This window comes from Apium graveolens, chromosome 7 (genome assembly GCF_009905375.1).
Source record: "Apium graveolens cultivar Ventura chromosome 7, ASM990537v1, whole genome shotgun sequence".
Classification (NCBI taxonomy): Eukaryota; Viridiplantae; Streptophyta; class Magnoliopsida; order Apiales; family Apiaceae; genus Apium; species Apium graveolens.
Window position 1 is genome coordinate 201374370 of NC_133653.1, and position 16887 is coordinate 201391256.

The 16887-nt window shown below is 33.8% G+C and overlaps 1 pseudogene; it reads left to right on the forward strand.

The window, feature by feature from the left end:
• The first annotated feature begins 7984 nt into the window (after nt 1-7984).
• Nucleotides 7985-15560, forward strand: LOC141674369 (ABC transporter C family member 3-like; annotated as a pseudogene).
• Nucleotides 15561-16887: the final 1327 nt, after the last annotated feature.

The window sequence follows — 16887 nt, forward strand, 5'->3', positions numbered from 1 at the left end:
TGGTAAGGTTAGACCTAAATAGTGGCTTTAGAGCTTGAAAAGGGCCATGGGTTTCGTTCTAAAAATATCATCGAGTTCTTGTGTACATCTCTCTCTCCCTCTCCCTCGGGCTCTCTCTCTCTCCCTCTCTCCCTCCCTCCCTGCTATACACACACTGTATGTGAACATACACTTACTTCTTTATTACACACACATCTCTGCACTCCCCTCTCTCCTCTTTCTTACACATATGTGCACCCTTATTTTAGGGTTTTTTCAATTGATTCAATTTTTCTCTTTTTCTCAGTGCTAATTTCGAAATTAGGACCTGTTTCAAGTTTGGGGCTTCATTCGAGTTCAATTTGGGCCTTTAGGGTTTGAATTGAGTTTAAGGTAATTCTCTCTCTTGTGTTACATATGTTAATTTATATATGTTATTGAATGTGCAATTTGATATGTTGGCTGATTTTGTTCAATTATCTTTTTTGTTCATATGTATGGATGTTTGTGTTATCTATATTATTGATCTGAAGTTCTTCATGTTGTTCCAATTGATTGATTTTTCGTCTAAATGTTGTTGATTTAGTTGAATAATGCAAGTTTATCGAACTATTGTTAATCTGAAACTGTCGATCTTGAGATACCTCTACTTAATTGATATTGCATAACAACTGTTTGTGAAAATTACTGAGAATTTTCTTATCAAAATATCGTCTAGTTCTGCAAATCCTACCAGCCGTTGTATTTCTTTTATTTTCTTTTTTCCTGAAAAACATGTGTTACTTGTTACAACATGGTTGAACCATGTATTTTTAGTTAATATAAAGATTCAGCTTATCAAATTTTGTATTTCACAGCTCAACTATTCATTAAAAAGATGATTATCCAATCAACAGTCAATACAAACAAAGTAACAATGTTTCAACCAGAAAGCTATACTAGTACTAGTAGTCTTATAAATCCTATCATGTAACTCATTTTAAGATTTTAGCAGACCATAACCACTAAAAAGTAAAAAGTAGTAAATGAAAACAATTTTAAGAACACAGGGTAGAGTTTACCGTATTTGCTCTGTATCTTCCTAATTAAGCCTCCTAAGAGAAGTTGAGGAAGTAAGTATAGGCTGTATAGCGCTTTTCGGATACCTTATTCCCTCAAGTCCTTCATGGTAGGAAACATTAAACCATAACCTGATGCTCACTGGTTTACAAGAAATAAATAGACATGCAATCTAATTTCTTGAGGGTTTAAGAGGCAATAATGTATCTAATGGCACTGGACATGAACATGCAACAATGTGCGTAGAATATGGATTGTCTTTCAGATCTTTGATCAGTGATAGAGTCTGTATTCTCTAGTTCTGCAACCAAATATTTCTTAAAGCTCATATAGCTTTGCTTCAATCATTGACAAGGGAATCTACTATGATGAGAAAAAGTTTAATATCATATTATATTTACTTAGTGGAGTTAATAATTTTTGGGCCCTTGAGTGTAGGAGGCCCTAGACGCAAGTCTTGCTCGCCTATAGCCAGGGCCACCCTGCATGGCTATTAAGATTTCTAAAAGTATACTATTTAAGTCTGGTCCTTGATTATAAAAAAGTAAACTAATCAGAAAGTAATGAAGTTTGATAGTCTTTGATTATTTTCCAAGATCTAGATAGGAAGAAACATATATGTTTGATTAGAAGTTATAGAGTATAAGAGGCATGAAGAACCTGAAACTAGTACGAAATGAAGGACTCTTAACAAGGTAGTTAGGGGTTTGTAGGCCCTATTTTTCATTAGCTCATGCATTCCATCCCTCTCATAATATATTTCAATCTAATATTTATCAAACACTTGATTACTATTATTTATACACTAACTAATTAAATTCCACTAAACTTGCTACTCTTCTTCTGGTAACAAAGTCCAACTCCCTCCCCCTATGTCATGCATGTCATTCTCTTCATCTACAACAGTAACGGCATATCTACATATACATCTATTTTATATAGCTAAGATAATAGTGAGGTTAGGATATGAGGATACTCACAACATGATGTTGCAGTTAGACATAGCTATCTGCCATCTACTGGTATTGGTATGGACATTTGCTGCTTTTTTTTACTTGACTTTTGTTTCTTGCAGCATCCTACTTTTGTTTACCCTTACATGCTCAGGTACAAGATATAGATATATCTGATGTGGAAAGTTCCCTTTCCTGTGGTTGCCAAGTAGTAGAGCCGACACTTTTTTGTTCTACCAGTTCCTTTTCTAACAATTCTTATTATCAGTCAGAGTTTGATACCATTCCATATGAGACAGAAAACTTTTCCTATGATCACACAGATTCAGAAAGTAGAGTTTCCGAAACGCCAGGTACTCTTCTACTACTCCAAATATCACTTTTATATATTTTTTCTAATGCAATATTAGTTTATCTATATGTTTTGTTTTGAGTAAGCTTGTGCTTGTGTATATGTTTTGTATTGATATAACCTAGAAACATGATTAAAGTGTCATCTTTTACCTTGCTAAAATAAAAGCGCGTATTAACCTTAGTGGCTGTATGGCTTTAGCCTTTACACATATTCCTGAGCATGTAGAAGGCAAAAATTTATATAAGTAATGTACACAGCCGTTCGGTTTTTCCTTTTTAATAAAGAAACATATTGTAGTTGGAAAGACTTTATATTCAATTTAGCTGTGTATATGATACAACATAAATTTTATAATCATTCAATTATGAAGTGTGGCATCAAAATACATGAGGCTATCATTGTAGTGAAGCCCAAAAGAAAGCTAAAAAGCCTGCCATTTTGAACTTGAGATGCTCCAACCAGGCCCAAAATAGAGGGTCTAGTAAAATTATTTCGGTTAACTTTGATAAATATTATTTGGTGATTACATAAGTGACTAATCTTTACTATCCAAAAGAACAATCAATTACAGAGAAATTATAGAATATAAAATCTTCTTTACGCTTTTACTATTTTCTGATAAGTCTACGCTGTCTTGTAGCTTAATTAATTTTTACATTTCTTATCTAATTGAAGTGATGAGCATAAAAAGTATCTGTTTAGCAGTAGTATATGTAACTGTACATTAATATATGTTTGTGTGTGGCTGAATTACTAATTTGTTAGGGTTCTAGTAGAGGATGTTGATAGTAATAGAAGCCTATTCCAGTTGTAATCATGTCGATAAGAATGAAAATTTTTAGCAGAGTATCAGGCCTGGAAATGCCATCATCATCGCAGTAGTTTAAAATTTTACTACTTTAATGAGCTTTACCAAATTTGTTTGTTTAATTAAAGACTCTCGTATAATGCATTATATCTTATATAGTTATTCCATTTTCTATAAAGTCCAATTAAGAACATATTTGTTAGTCCTGCAAAAACATGTGATTATTTGTTTTATTATAATATAAATTATATACATGCAGGAAGAGATGACAGAGTTGAGAAAGAGAGCTGATGAGTTTCTGTGCATGTTTAATGAAGTTCAAAATGAGAGCAAAGACAGACTTAAAGAAATAGAGGAATCCCAGTTCTTCGGCAGCGTCATCGAGCTTCTCCTACAACCCTGTTTGACAGAATGGCACAAGTTAACTTTTCAAATTAGAGCTAAAATTTTATAGTAGGAAATTACCATATAAATATGTTGACTCAGTTTTTAAAAGTCTACTTATATGTACAGGGTTTTTGTGCATCTTCAATGGGAAAGTAAATCTTCAGTGGGTACACTGGAATGGAGGGAAAACCAAACACACAATTGAAAATACAAGCCAAGTATACGGCTCTGCTGTTTAAGCAGCACTTAACGGCTTGTATTGAAAAAATATATGGACTAATCTGTGATAGCTTGAAGAAATAGATTAGCCCATTCCTGAAGTTGTGTATTCAAGTATGTGTTTTACTTTAATTTTTTGGTCATGTATAAACTCTTGACAAGTCCTTAGTTAAAAGAGTCTGGATAACTAAGTTATTTTATTGTTATTAGTTGGGATGTGTATTTTAGACTTGGAATGTATGTCCGAATTATTTGTTGGAATATTATATGTTAAGAAATTTGGTATCAATGTAGCTTTATGTTTTGTTGAATGTTGCATTGTTTGGTATTTTTTTGGTTGTTTAAATGAAATTGGTTCATGTGGCTGTAAAATAGGACCAGGATGGCATGTAATTTACACCACATTAACATCACAATGGTAAATGTAAACCGATGTAAAAAATGTACAAAAGACATCATGTAAAATAATATTAAACAAAAAAGAACTAAAAAACTGATGTGAAATTGACATTTGACATCGGTTCTGAAAAGAAACTCAATGTATTTTAAGTCAAATAACATCAGTTTCGAGAAGAACACCCATGTCTTATCCATCATTTTACATTGGGGGCCAATTTAATCGATGTCTGATCAGACATTTCACATCGGGCAACAAATCTAACTGATGTCTGATCTAGCATTTCACATCGGTTTGTTCGAAATTTTTTTAATTTATGGCTTTTAGAGCTTGTAGGTTTTATGTTTTAATGGATAAATACCTCATAATATACTTATATTCACCTAAAAATACTGTAATATAAGCTGAAATTTGTTGCAAAGACATAACATTTATTCTTAAAACCGATGTATAGCACTGTAATAGACATCGGCTGTTAACCGATGTCAAACGCTGATGACATTTAACATCACACGCGAAGACATCGGTTCAGATTTTTTTTAACATCGGTTCTGAACCGATGTCTGATCCCATATTTCTAGTAGTGTTAGTACAAGGCTAGGCTAGATGCTAAGGGCTTTAGGCAAAGAGAAGGAATTGACTATTTTGATATACACTCTCCTGTTGCTAGAATGATAACACTCAGATTGCTTATTGCATTGGCTTCCGTACATGGTCTTATCATCCATCAGATGGATGTAAAGACAGCTTTTCTTCATGGTGACCTTGAAGAAGAGATTTATATAGATCAGCCTGAGGGATTTGTTGCTTCTGGTAACGAGAGTCAAATCCATTTATGGCCTAAAACAAGCTCCTATAGACTGGCACAAGAAGTTTGATGAAACTGTTTTAAGCTTTGAGTTTTTAGTTAATGAAAGTGACAAGTGTGTCTACTTTAAAGTTAGAGGAAATGAATGTGTGATTGTGTGCCTATATTTGGATGATATTTTGTTGTTTGGAACCAATATTGAGATTATTAACGAGACAAAGAGTTTCTTAAAAAGGCATTTTAAGATGAAGGATTCGTGTGAAGCTAGTGTGATTCTTGGGATCAAGTTGACTCGGTCAACCGATGGAATAACCTTGTCACAGTCTCATTATATAGAGAAATCTATACTTGAGAAGTATGGTTATTCAAATTGTAGAATCGCTAGTACTCCATTCGATCCTAAAGTTGGCCTTATCAAGAATAGTTCAGGTTTTCCTATGTCTCAGTTAAGGTATTCTCAGATTATTGGGAGTTTGCAATATCTTGCTAATGTGACTAGACCAGATACTTCTTATTCTGTGTCTAAGTTAGCTAGATATACAAGCTGTCCGAACAAGACTCATTGGGAGGCACTGGATAGAGTTCTTAGATATCTCAAGGGAACAATTTCTCTTGGCTTGCATTATCGGAGATTTTCGGGGGTACTCGAGGGGTACAGTGATGCAAGTTGGATAGCTAAGAAATCTAGTTCCAATGGAGTGACTGGATATGTGTTTACCCTTGCGGGTGGAGCAGTGTCCTGGAAGTCTGCTAGACAGACTATGATTATCCGGTCTACTTTTGAGGCTGAGTTGTGTGCACTTGATGCCACGGGAATGGAGGCTAAATGGGTACATGGACTCATATGAATGTTACCCGTAGTAAGCAAGCCGCTTCTTGCCATTTCTGTTCATTGTGATAGCCGTACAACTATCGACAAAGTCAGAAGTGTAAAGTATAATACTAAAACAAAGAGACACATCCAAGTTAGACTAAAGTCTATAAGGGGTCTTGTGTCTGACAGGAATATTGCTACAGAGTTAATAGGAACTCAGGATAATATAGCTGATCCGCTGACAAAAGGGCTTGAGCATGCTACAGTCCTTAAGTCGAGGTTGGGGATGGGACTGATAACCCATCATAATTCATCAACAGCGGGAACCCAATACACCTGAGAGGAGATCCCTCAAAGTATATTCAATATGGTAATAACAAGTTGTAAGGATGAATTGGTAGTACCTCTACCATATATATTTAGATACTTATGTATCAGAGTCTATCCCCTATAAACCTTAAGAAGTACTTGAACTGCTAGTTAGGAAGAGTTATTTGAACTCTGAATGGGGTCAAGTCGTTTGACGAGATGATAGCAATACATCTCTGGAGATGCCCAGCTAAGCGAATGTAATTGTGTGGTCACAATTAGAGGAAAGGGTTATTCCTCAAAACATTCAAGGAACAGGATCGAGACATGACCATTAACGTCTCAAAGCCGTATATTGGCATCATAGCCTTTGACTTGTCGTCGCCTATGGAGTGTGGTTACACCCAACGGATAAAGATTCAAGGTGAACTATTCCATCTGTATCCGGTAGCCATCGAAGTAGAGGACTTAGGAGGGTTCAAACCCGGAAGGATACCGACTCTGAAAAACATGTCATGTATAAAATTTGGTATGCAATTTGATTATGGATTTGTGGGGAATTGTTAGAAAATAGAAACTTTGAGGCATATTTTATATAAGTTCTTGATATGATTTCCGAAAGCTAACACTTGGAGGTTGTTCCTTGACATGAGGACTTCAACTTTCATATTTGGATCTAAGATATTTTCTTAGTGGAATCTATGAATATATTGCGATAAAGTTGCTTGTTTGAAATGGGTTATGGGAATTTTGTCCCACATTGATATTGTAAAAGAAAGATATTGAGTTTATATAGTATCTTGTGTTAGTGTTCTTTACAACTACTAGCATAAGTGGAATGCTTGTGTGGCCTAGTGCTAGTGGGAACCCTTATATTTTTCTTTTCTATTACAAGTTTAATTATTTATATTGATTATTTAATTATTAATATAAAATATATTGAGTAAGGATTATTTTAATCATACTCTGAATATATTTTATAATATTAATATTAATTAATCAGGATATAATATAAATAATAAGGAAAACCCATTTTGTTTACTTTTTCTGCTTTGTTACTTGGTGTAACACATCGACTAAAGTAGAAGAAGAGTAACTTGAGATGCCTATATAGTGAGAGGTACACTTGAGATAAATATAACACAAGTCGCTGTTCCTACCTCATAAACATATATGAGTTGCATAGGTTTTATGGGCAAACTGAGGTGCGAGTCACCGTTGAGCATTGTTGGTTTCGTGGCCAGATTGATCTGTTGTTGTTTTATCTTGGAAGCGATATTGCTGCATTCTATAAGCTTAAGTGGGGGGCAATAATCTCTTCAAGAATAGTCAAGTCCTCTTGAAGGGTTTGGCGACTCAGCTGTTGTATTCTTCTTCTTATCAGAATTTGGAAAGCGATAAGAGATAAGTTTTCTTTACTTTCTTTGTCAATTACAGTCTTTATAGTTTGTTATTGCCTTCGTGTTTTGTTTCGTTAGTTGGTTATTTCGTTATTTGCCTTGTTCTTGTTATTATATATATATAACTGCCCATTGTTGCCGTGTAGTTAGAATTATACCCAACATGTTTGCCTTTTATTACTATTTATTCACAATAATTTCTTAAATGATTCTATTTGTTGAATTTTTTTTAGTTAATATGTGTCATTTATGATTACTGTCTTAATATGCATGAATTTATGAGTTTTATAAATTTTAATATATCTTAATTATTTGGACTCTTCCCTCTATTTGGTTTCAAGTAATTATACTACGTATACATTAATATTGTCATGAACCATGTTCCTTTAATATTTGTTAATGTTTAAATTTTTATTTTGATTTCAGTGAATGATCCAATTTTTGAGCCTCTTTTAAAACTACTTAAGGGCAAGAAAATTTAGGTCATTTAATGATGATGGAACCTGCAGGGTTTACTGATGATGTTGATCAAGTTGAGATGATGTTGATCAAGCTGAGGTATAAGAAATTTTAACAGTTTGGCCAATTTGGGCGGACACCACTGTTTGATCGCTTTCTTGTTTTCCTAGTTGGTGCCTTGTATTCTACTGTAATACGCTTCTCTGCCAACATAATTTTATGTTTTGTGTAGGCATTAGGATTAGTTTGTTTATTTCTCGATTCATGGATTAACTTGTAAATTTGTGTAAGTATTTAGTTTGTTTGATGAATGCAATATGTCCATTATTTACTCTCTTTAAAGAAATGCAACAACATTTTGTAGCTGTTGTATACTTTAGAGAGAGTAAAACTGGACATGTATGCTCTTATCGCCAAACTTAAAATTTAAAAGTTGAAACCATGATGAATATAAGTTAATTGTGATTTTGGTGGATTGTAAACTCACTACTAGAAAAACGTCAATAGACATCGGCTAAAAACTGATGTCCATGAATAAAAAAATCTAATGTCTTCGTGGGTGATGTTATAGACCCCCATTTAACATCGGTTTTAAACTAATGTGAAAGGGAGCATATTTAACAACCCAACTAATAAAATTTCTCAAGAAAATACTTACTTAAATCCAAACTCCATTAAAATCCGATAAAACTTTACAACTTCTCAAAAATACAATAAAGTTACAATTCTTGAATTAAAATACAACTAAATTACAACCATGCCAACAAACTCTCAGAGAAATCTAAGAAAGGCCAAACTACTTAAAGTTCCATAACTCGCACCCTTCCCATAAGTAGCCCGCCTAAGTAAGAATACCTGCCGAAGGAATACAAAGAGAATAAAGGACCGGCAGTGAGCGAAAGGCTCATATACGGATATAAAATAAATCATAACTGAACAAATATTAAAAGATAAAGAGGCTAAGAACACAACTGAATATCTGAATGAAGCACAATAATAATAGTGAATGAGACAATATAAAAAAATGAATAATCAACTCACAAAATAAAACTAAATGCTTACCACCTAAAACTTATCATACTCTTACACATATCCTTATCAATTATACATAATAATCATAAATAATATAATCGAAAGAATAATGATAAAATGAAATCATACCCTTACACATACTCTTACACATATTCTCACACTTACAAAATAACATATAAAATAGCTTACATACGAACATGGGAGATAATCTTACACTTATAGGATGTCCTACATTTTTGGTAATCCAGAAATATGTAGTCATCAAAACTTATAGGGGCTTGCACGACAATAAGCACGTGCTACCCAAAAGGCCAAATCATACACATACTAGCCATGGCTATATGTGTCCCACAACTTCGGCGACACGCCCATATAATTTAAGTACACCGCTTAGGAGGTGCCAAGCACGAGATTATCCACTCGCGACGGATGTCTTACAAACTCCCAAGTCATACAAATAACATAAATAACTCAAAATAAATACTCAAAGATCACACACTCAAATATCTTATATCCCCAAAATCATATATAAATTTATCAAATAACTATTTGGGGTTTCAAGGGGAGAGACAAAGACAGGGATGCTTTTTAAGAAAACAAGAGGCTCTGCACCTTTAGTAAGGATAAAAGAGGCTTTATAAGGGGAGGGAAGGAGGGCTAGGACAGGGGAAGAAAGAGGCTAGGAGAAGAAGGCGGTACTTTGAACTTTAATGGAGGGTATAGATTAAAACCCTAATTTAATAGACGACCTACACTAAATAATTTAAAAAATCTCTAATTCCAATTGCTCATTAAAATCCTAATTAAAATTTACAACTCACATATCAAGCAAATTCACTCCTCCATCATATTCACTAAATCAAAAAAAAAATCAATTATATCATATTTCTGCAAATAAAACTTTAAATCATTAAAAATAATTAATAAATACTAGAACTTTTTTACCAAGTTAGTATTATATTTTTTAGTAAATATTATATTTAAGAGACTGCAAATTATTTTTCTTAATTTTGATGTTCATTATTAATAAAAAAATATTTAATTTTGGAATAAATTTTAGGTTTTACTATTAATTTATTATATGGCACTAAAATATAAAGTTTACTTTCTCTTTACAACACTACTCAATAAAAAATATTTTAAAAAAATAGGAAGTGATATAATATTTTTATTTATGAGGCATGCATATAAACATTTTCTTTTCTTAATTCTATTATATGATAAAAAAAATTATTTTTCTTTTTACGAAATGAAAATTATTTTATACTACTATGATACAATGTGATACCAATATAATAACTTTGTTTATGCAAATCACATTTATCTATTTCGGTCTTGTGTGTATATTTTAAAATTTATAAAATTTAATTTATTTCACAAATTTGTAATGCAAAATGATTGAAATTTAAGAAACACTATAAATAAAATGTATTGAGGAATTAAATTATTTCTTAATTTAGTGTATGGACTTATAAATTAAAATATACTTAAAAAGAAATTAAAATGAGTATCCATTAATTGTTAATCTTTAGATATTTTTAACAACATGAAAGATAAATGTAAAAGAATATAAATACAATTCTTCATTATATAAATTAACTGTAATATTCGGGATATCGTGTAAAATTATTTTTATCAATAAATGAAATAGTGCCTACGACATCACCCGTTTAACATCAGTTAGAAATGTCACCGATGTTCAAAGCAGTTTTAACATCGGTTACTTTAAAACCGATGTTAAAGGTGTTGTAAGACATCAATATCTAAACCAACCGATGTCTATAATCGTTTTTTTTATAAAAAAATGCCCGCTTCTTTCTTCCCCCGTAAATACACCAAAAAATTCGTGGTTAACAAAATTTTTATTTTCAGTTCCCCCCATTAACCAAAATAGTTTTCCCCCTCTCTCTCTCATCTCTCTCATTCTCTCATCTCTCTCTCATTCTCTCACTCACTCTCTTCAACCTAAAACCCCTAAAATATATATGAATTAATAAACTCGACTAATTCATAAGTCGAGGTCGATTGGTCCTGAAGAGCCTTGAAGAAAGTCTGGACCACTCGATTAGTGTGTGAAAAGTATATTTTTTCGAATTTAATTTCAAATTTTATGTTTTGATTTTAATCGAGTTTGTTTTTTCTATTTTATGTTTTTTCGAGTTTGATTTTAGGTCTCTGAAGCTCGGTTTGGTTAATCTTGAAGTTGGTTTGCTCGATTAGGTAAGATTTCACATGCATTTATATGTTTTGTTACTTTAATAGATGCATGTGTTCCTGTTTGTTCTTATTTAATTTTAATAGATGCATGTGTATGGATCCTGTTTAGTTTATGTTGAGTATGTTCTTGTTCTTGTTATGTTTAGTTTATGTTGTTTATGTTGTGTTCCTCACTGTATGTTCTTGTTCTTGTTTATGTTCTTGTTTAGTTTAGGTGTGGAATTGTATATGTGTAAACGTGTGTAGTTGTAATAACTAATTTATTTGTTTAATTATGCGTGTTATAAGCATTCATATTACAAGCTTGACCAGGATGATATGTATTATGTTTTACTGTTATATATCTGATTTGGCATACATCATTTGACAAATTTTGTGTGACAGGAGTGCTTACTGGGTCTTCTGGAGTCGAAGACAGTGATTTATGTAACACATCAAGTTGAGTTTCTACCTGCTGTAGACCTCATCCTGGTGAGCTAGACTTCTTATTTTTCTCCTTCATCATTATATGTGATGATATATTTTGAGATAATTCCATCTTATTAGGTTATGAAATATGGTCAGATTACACAATCCGGAAAATATGGCAAATTACTTGATTCAGGGAATGACTTTATTCAACTTGTGGGTGCACATAAGACAGATTTATCTGCTCTCATCTCTTTAGACACTGGGCCAGCTTCGAAATCTTCTAATCTCGGTGAGAATAGAAGTACAGGGAGTTTTCAGGCCTCGTAACAGACTGTAGATGTTCAGAGCGCTCAACCACCGGATGAAACAGTAGGAACGAAAGGACAGCTTGTTAATGAAGAAGAAAGGGAGAAAGGGAGAGTCGGCTTCTTAGTCTACTGGAAATATGTGATAACAGCATATCGGGGTGCGCTCATACCCGTTATTATGTGGTCACAAGTTTTTTTTCATGTACTTCAGATTGGAGGCAATTACTGGATGGCCTGGGCAACTCATGTGTCAAGGAGTGTGGCTGTTGTAGTTAAAGTTTCTACTTTAATAATATTTTATGTAGCCTTGGCAATCAGAAGTTCTTTTTGCATACTTGGAAGATCCCTATCTCTTGCAATTGTTGGACACTAGACAGCAACACTCCTCTTCTACAAAATGCATGCTTGCATTTTTCGTGCTCCAATGTCTTTCTTTGATTCTACTCTAAGTGGACGCATCGTAAATAGAGTAAGTGCATTGAACGAATGGTACATTTAATACAAAAACAGGATGTCTGTATAATTAACTTTTTTTTCAGGGATCTACAGACCAGAGCACGGTTGATTTGGATATTCCCAATCAAGTTGGTATATTTGCCTTTTCAATTATACAACTTCTAGGGATTATTGCAGTAATGTCGCAGGTGGCATGGCAGGTCTTCCTAATTTTCATTCCCGTTATTGTAATTTATATTTGGTTACAAGTACATTTATGTCCCTTTTCTTAGTACTTCTTATCCGTTATTGCTGTAAGGATATTTGGTTGAGCGTTCTAAAAGAAAGAAAAAAAATGATGTGAGCAATTCACCTCTACTCATAGTTCTAAGTTTTTCATATCTCCTTGTGTAAACTTCAGTGTTGGTATAGAAAATATTCAGAAGCATACAAGTTTTGAGCATAATTGTATTTTCCATAGTAACTTGTCCTTTATCTTGAGCTGCATGTCATATTTTTATACTGCAGCAATATTATCTACCTTCAGCATGTGAGCTGGCTTGTTTAGTTGGAGTGCGTCAAGCTCCAGTTATACAAAAAATTTTCGAAACAATCTCAGGATCAGCCACGATTAGGAGTTTTGATCAAGAAAGCAGATTTCGAGAAACAAATATGAAACTAATCGATGGAAGCTCCCGACCAAAGTTTCACAGTTTTAGTGTAAGGGAGTGGTTGACCTTTCACTTGGATATATTGTCTTCTCTAACATTTGCATTCTCGTTAGTTTTCCTGATCTCTGTTCCTCATGGAACAATAGATCCAAGTATGTGGTTTGATTCTTGATAATTCTTATTTTCCATCTGATTTTGGTTCTCCACATTCTCAGTTTTTTTCGCCAACATTGGTGACATATCGGTTTGCAGGCATAGCAGGCTTTGCAGTTACTTAAGGCCTCAACCTAAACCAGTTACAAGCTTGGGTAATATGGAGTCTCTTTAATCTCGAGAATAAACTTATATCAGTTGAAAGGATGTTCCAATACACTTCCATCCCAAGTGAGCCTCCTCTTATCTTAGAACCAAATAGGCCAGTTGATCACTGGCCATTGTATGGTAAAGTTGATGTCTTCAACCCACTACGCCATAGATGGCCTATAGTTACAACAGACCCAAAAAAAATGTTACCACAGCCAACAAAAGCCCTATGGTAACATAAAAATTAAGTTGCTTTTTTTCGAGTTACCTTTGGCCCCTAAGGTAACATTCTTTTGCCCTCTTGCAACCTTGAATTTTGTGTTACAATAGGCTACAAAGGTAACATCAAAGTATGTCTATAGTATCACACTATACATGTTACCTTTGCACTTAAAATTTGCAAAAAAAAATGGGCCGCACATGTAAGGCCACTGTGGGTCACCCAATCATTATAACATTTTTTCCCTGCTGTAATAGTTTTATAATAATTTATATTATATTATACTATTTTTTTTGTAATATTGAAGTAACTAATGTAACATATTTCTCAAAAAAAAATTGACATGATTTGTTTGTAAATTGAACATGCCATAAACCTGTTTTTCATACAAGTCAACAAAATAATCAATTCTAACCACCAAACTTCAAATAAATTTTCACAAACCCCCACCAAATACTACTTCAGTTTTCACACAATTCACCATCAACTCCACGTACTCCAAAAAACTGTTACTTAGTCTATAATCTAGGACGATAAATAAACATCTAAAATCAATAAAACTAAATAATAGTATACAAAAGAAGATATGTAAAATGATACACATCTGAAATCTAAAGGTAACTGGTGTGAGGTTAATCACAGTCGACAAAGCACACCTTCCCACTTCCCTGTCTCCATTTAAGTTTGGGCTCCAGCCTACACTTGATGTACTCAAAGGTCTCCTGTAGTTTATATAGTTTTCCCTTTGAAGTAGCAATGCTTCCAACTGCCATTACTGAATGAAGGGCATGCTTGGTGTTCTGCGTGCGCATCTGAAAATATTTGGGATAAATGAAATTAGACATGAAATTAGTTAGCTCATTTACGATTTCATTTTGTCTTGTTGTGCCTGGATAGAGTTATTCTAGGGATGCTAACCTATTATCGAATTGAAAGAAAAGCACGACAGTGGGCTAAGCTACGCAACCACCTCTACAAAACCTAGCACAAAATAAGTAGCACCTATATTATCATAATTTTGTTCTTGAGTAAATGGTTTAAATACCTCTGTTTTATTATGTGATGGGAGAGCAGAGCTACGTGATGGTTCCACGAGAGAAATGTCATCTTGTAATAAAGATATCTTCGATATATTTTAGCTAGTTAATGAGTGTATTAAACCGAGTTTTTTCCATGAGATAGCGAAACAGGGTTTTCCTGGCTTATGTTTATACTTGTTGATGTTCTACTGTCATTCTAATATCCTTATACTTGTTGATTAATTTGGTTTCTTGTTAATATAAGATGGATAGGTCATGGTTATGAGCTGATAGAAGAACGAAAGAGTTTCAAAGAGGCGTTAAAGATTTATTATTGTTTGCATATGGAATGGGGTATACCGAAGAAAAGATTAGTTGTCCATGCACAAGGTGCGCACATAGTAAATTATGGAAAGCTCAAACGGTTAAAAATCATCTTTTTCAATATGGTATCGATCAAACTTATACATGTTGGATATGGAACAGTGAGTCAAATTTAGTAGAAAGTCCTGTACTGACTGAAACAGACAGTACTTCAGAATCTATCAATCAATTTTCCACAGGAATGGATATACCTGAGGACGATGAAGATGATATTTCTTTTGATTCTTCAGATTTTATCAACCATGTTAAAGGTGAACATCAGCCACTTTATCCCGGATGTGAGAGTTACACTAAGTTAAAAGCTTTAGTTAAGTTGTACAATTTGAAAGCGATGCTTGGTATGCCTGATTCATGCTTCTCTGATGTTCTACTACTAATCGGGTTTATGCTCCCGGAAGGCAACAATATTCCTTCTTCCTTCACTGAAGTGAAAAAAACCTTATGTTCATTAGGAAAGGGGTATGAAAAGATACACATATGTGCGAATAATTGTTTATTATACCATGGTGAGAGAGATGAGGATGAGACTACATGTCGCATATGTAAGGCCTCTAGATGGAAATTGAATCGGAAAGGAGAGGAACTGGAAGGGGTCCCTGCTAAGGTTTTATAGTATTTTCCGTTGATACCAAGATTAAGAAATTTATTCAGTACACTGCACATTGCAAAAGAAATGACTTGGCATGACACTGGGCGAAAAAATGATGGTAAAATGAGGCATCCAGCTGACTCAAAAACATGGAAGGATGTCGACCAGAATTGGCCGAATTTGCATCAGAGACCAGGAACCTTCGATTAGCTTTATCTGTTGATGGTTTCAATCCCTTTCATGGAAACCGTACTGATCACTCAAGTTGGCCTATTTTGCTATCAATTTATAATCTTCCTCCCTGGCTTTGTATGAAGAGAAGATATATTATGCTCTGTTTATTGATATCAGGACCAACTGAGGCAGGAAATGATATCGACTTGTACTTTCAACCACTTATAGAAGATTTACAGGAGTTGTGGCGAGGGAAACAAGTGTACGACGCATATAAGGAAGAATCTTTCATACTTAGGGGCATTTTATTATGGACAATAAGTGATTATCCAGCCTTAGTGAACTTGTCGGGAAATGTCATTAAAGGTTATAATTCTTGTGCTGTATGCATTGATCAAACAAAAGCTACCAGGCTTGTTAATTACCGCAAGACGGTGATCTTGAGGCATCAGAGGTGGTTGCCCCGTCATCATCCGTATAGAAAGCAAAAGTCATCTTTTGATAACACGATAGAGAAGGAGGGTGCTCCTATTCCGTTAACTGGAGAGAAAGTTTTTCAAAGAGTACAACATCTGAGGGGTCATGTCTTTGGTAAGACACAACGCCCACTTCGATGGAAGAAAGGTGAAGCTCGACCCATATGGAAGAATGTTTCTATATTCTTCCAACTCGAGTATTAGAAGTTTTTTCCAGTCAGGCATGTCCTCGATGTGATGCACATCGAGAAAAATATATATGAAGCTTTGCTTAGAACTTTTCTAAATATTCCGGGAAAGATAAAAGATCGAGAGTATGTCCGTCTTGACATAGCTGAAATGGGAATAAGAACAGAGTTGAGGCAAAAAAATCCCAGAAAGAAAGAGAAGGTGTCATTGGCGTCATGGAACTTATTACATGCTGAAAAAAAACTTTTTGCTCATCCTTTCTTAAAATGAAGTTACCGGATGGATTTTGTTTAAATATCAAGAATCTGATAAATATGGAAAATCTGCGACTTGGTGGAATGAAATCGCATGATTGTCACACAATATTGCATTATTTGCTTCCAATTTCAATTCAATCAGTACTGCAAAAAGAAGTCAGGTGCACAATTATTAAGTTTTGTCTCTTCTTCAAGGCAATTTACAGTAAAGTCATCGATATAGATAAACAGGAAAAAATCCAATCTTAGTTGGTG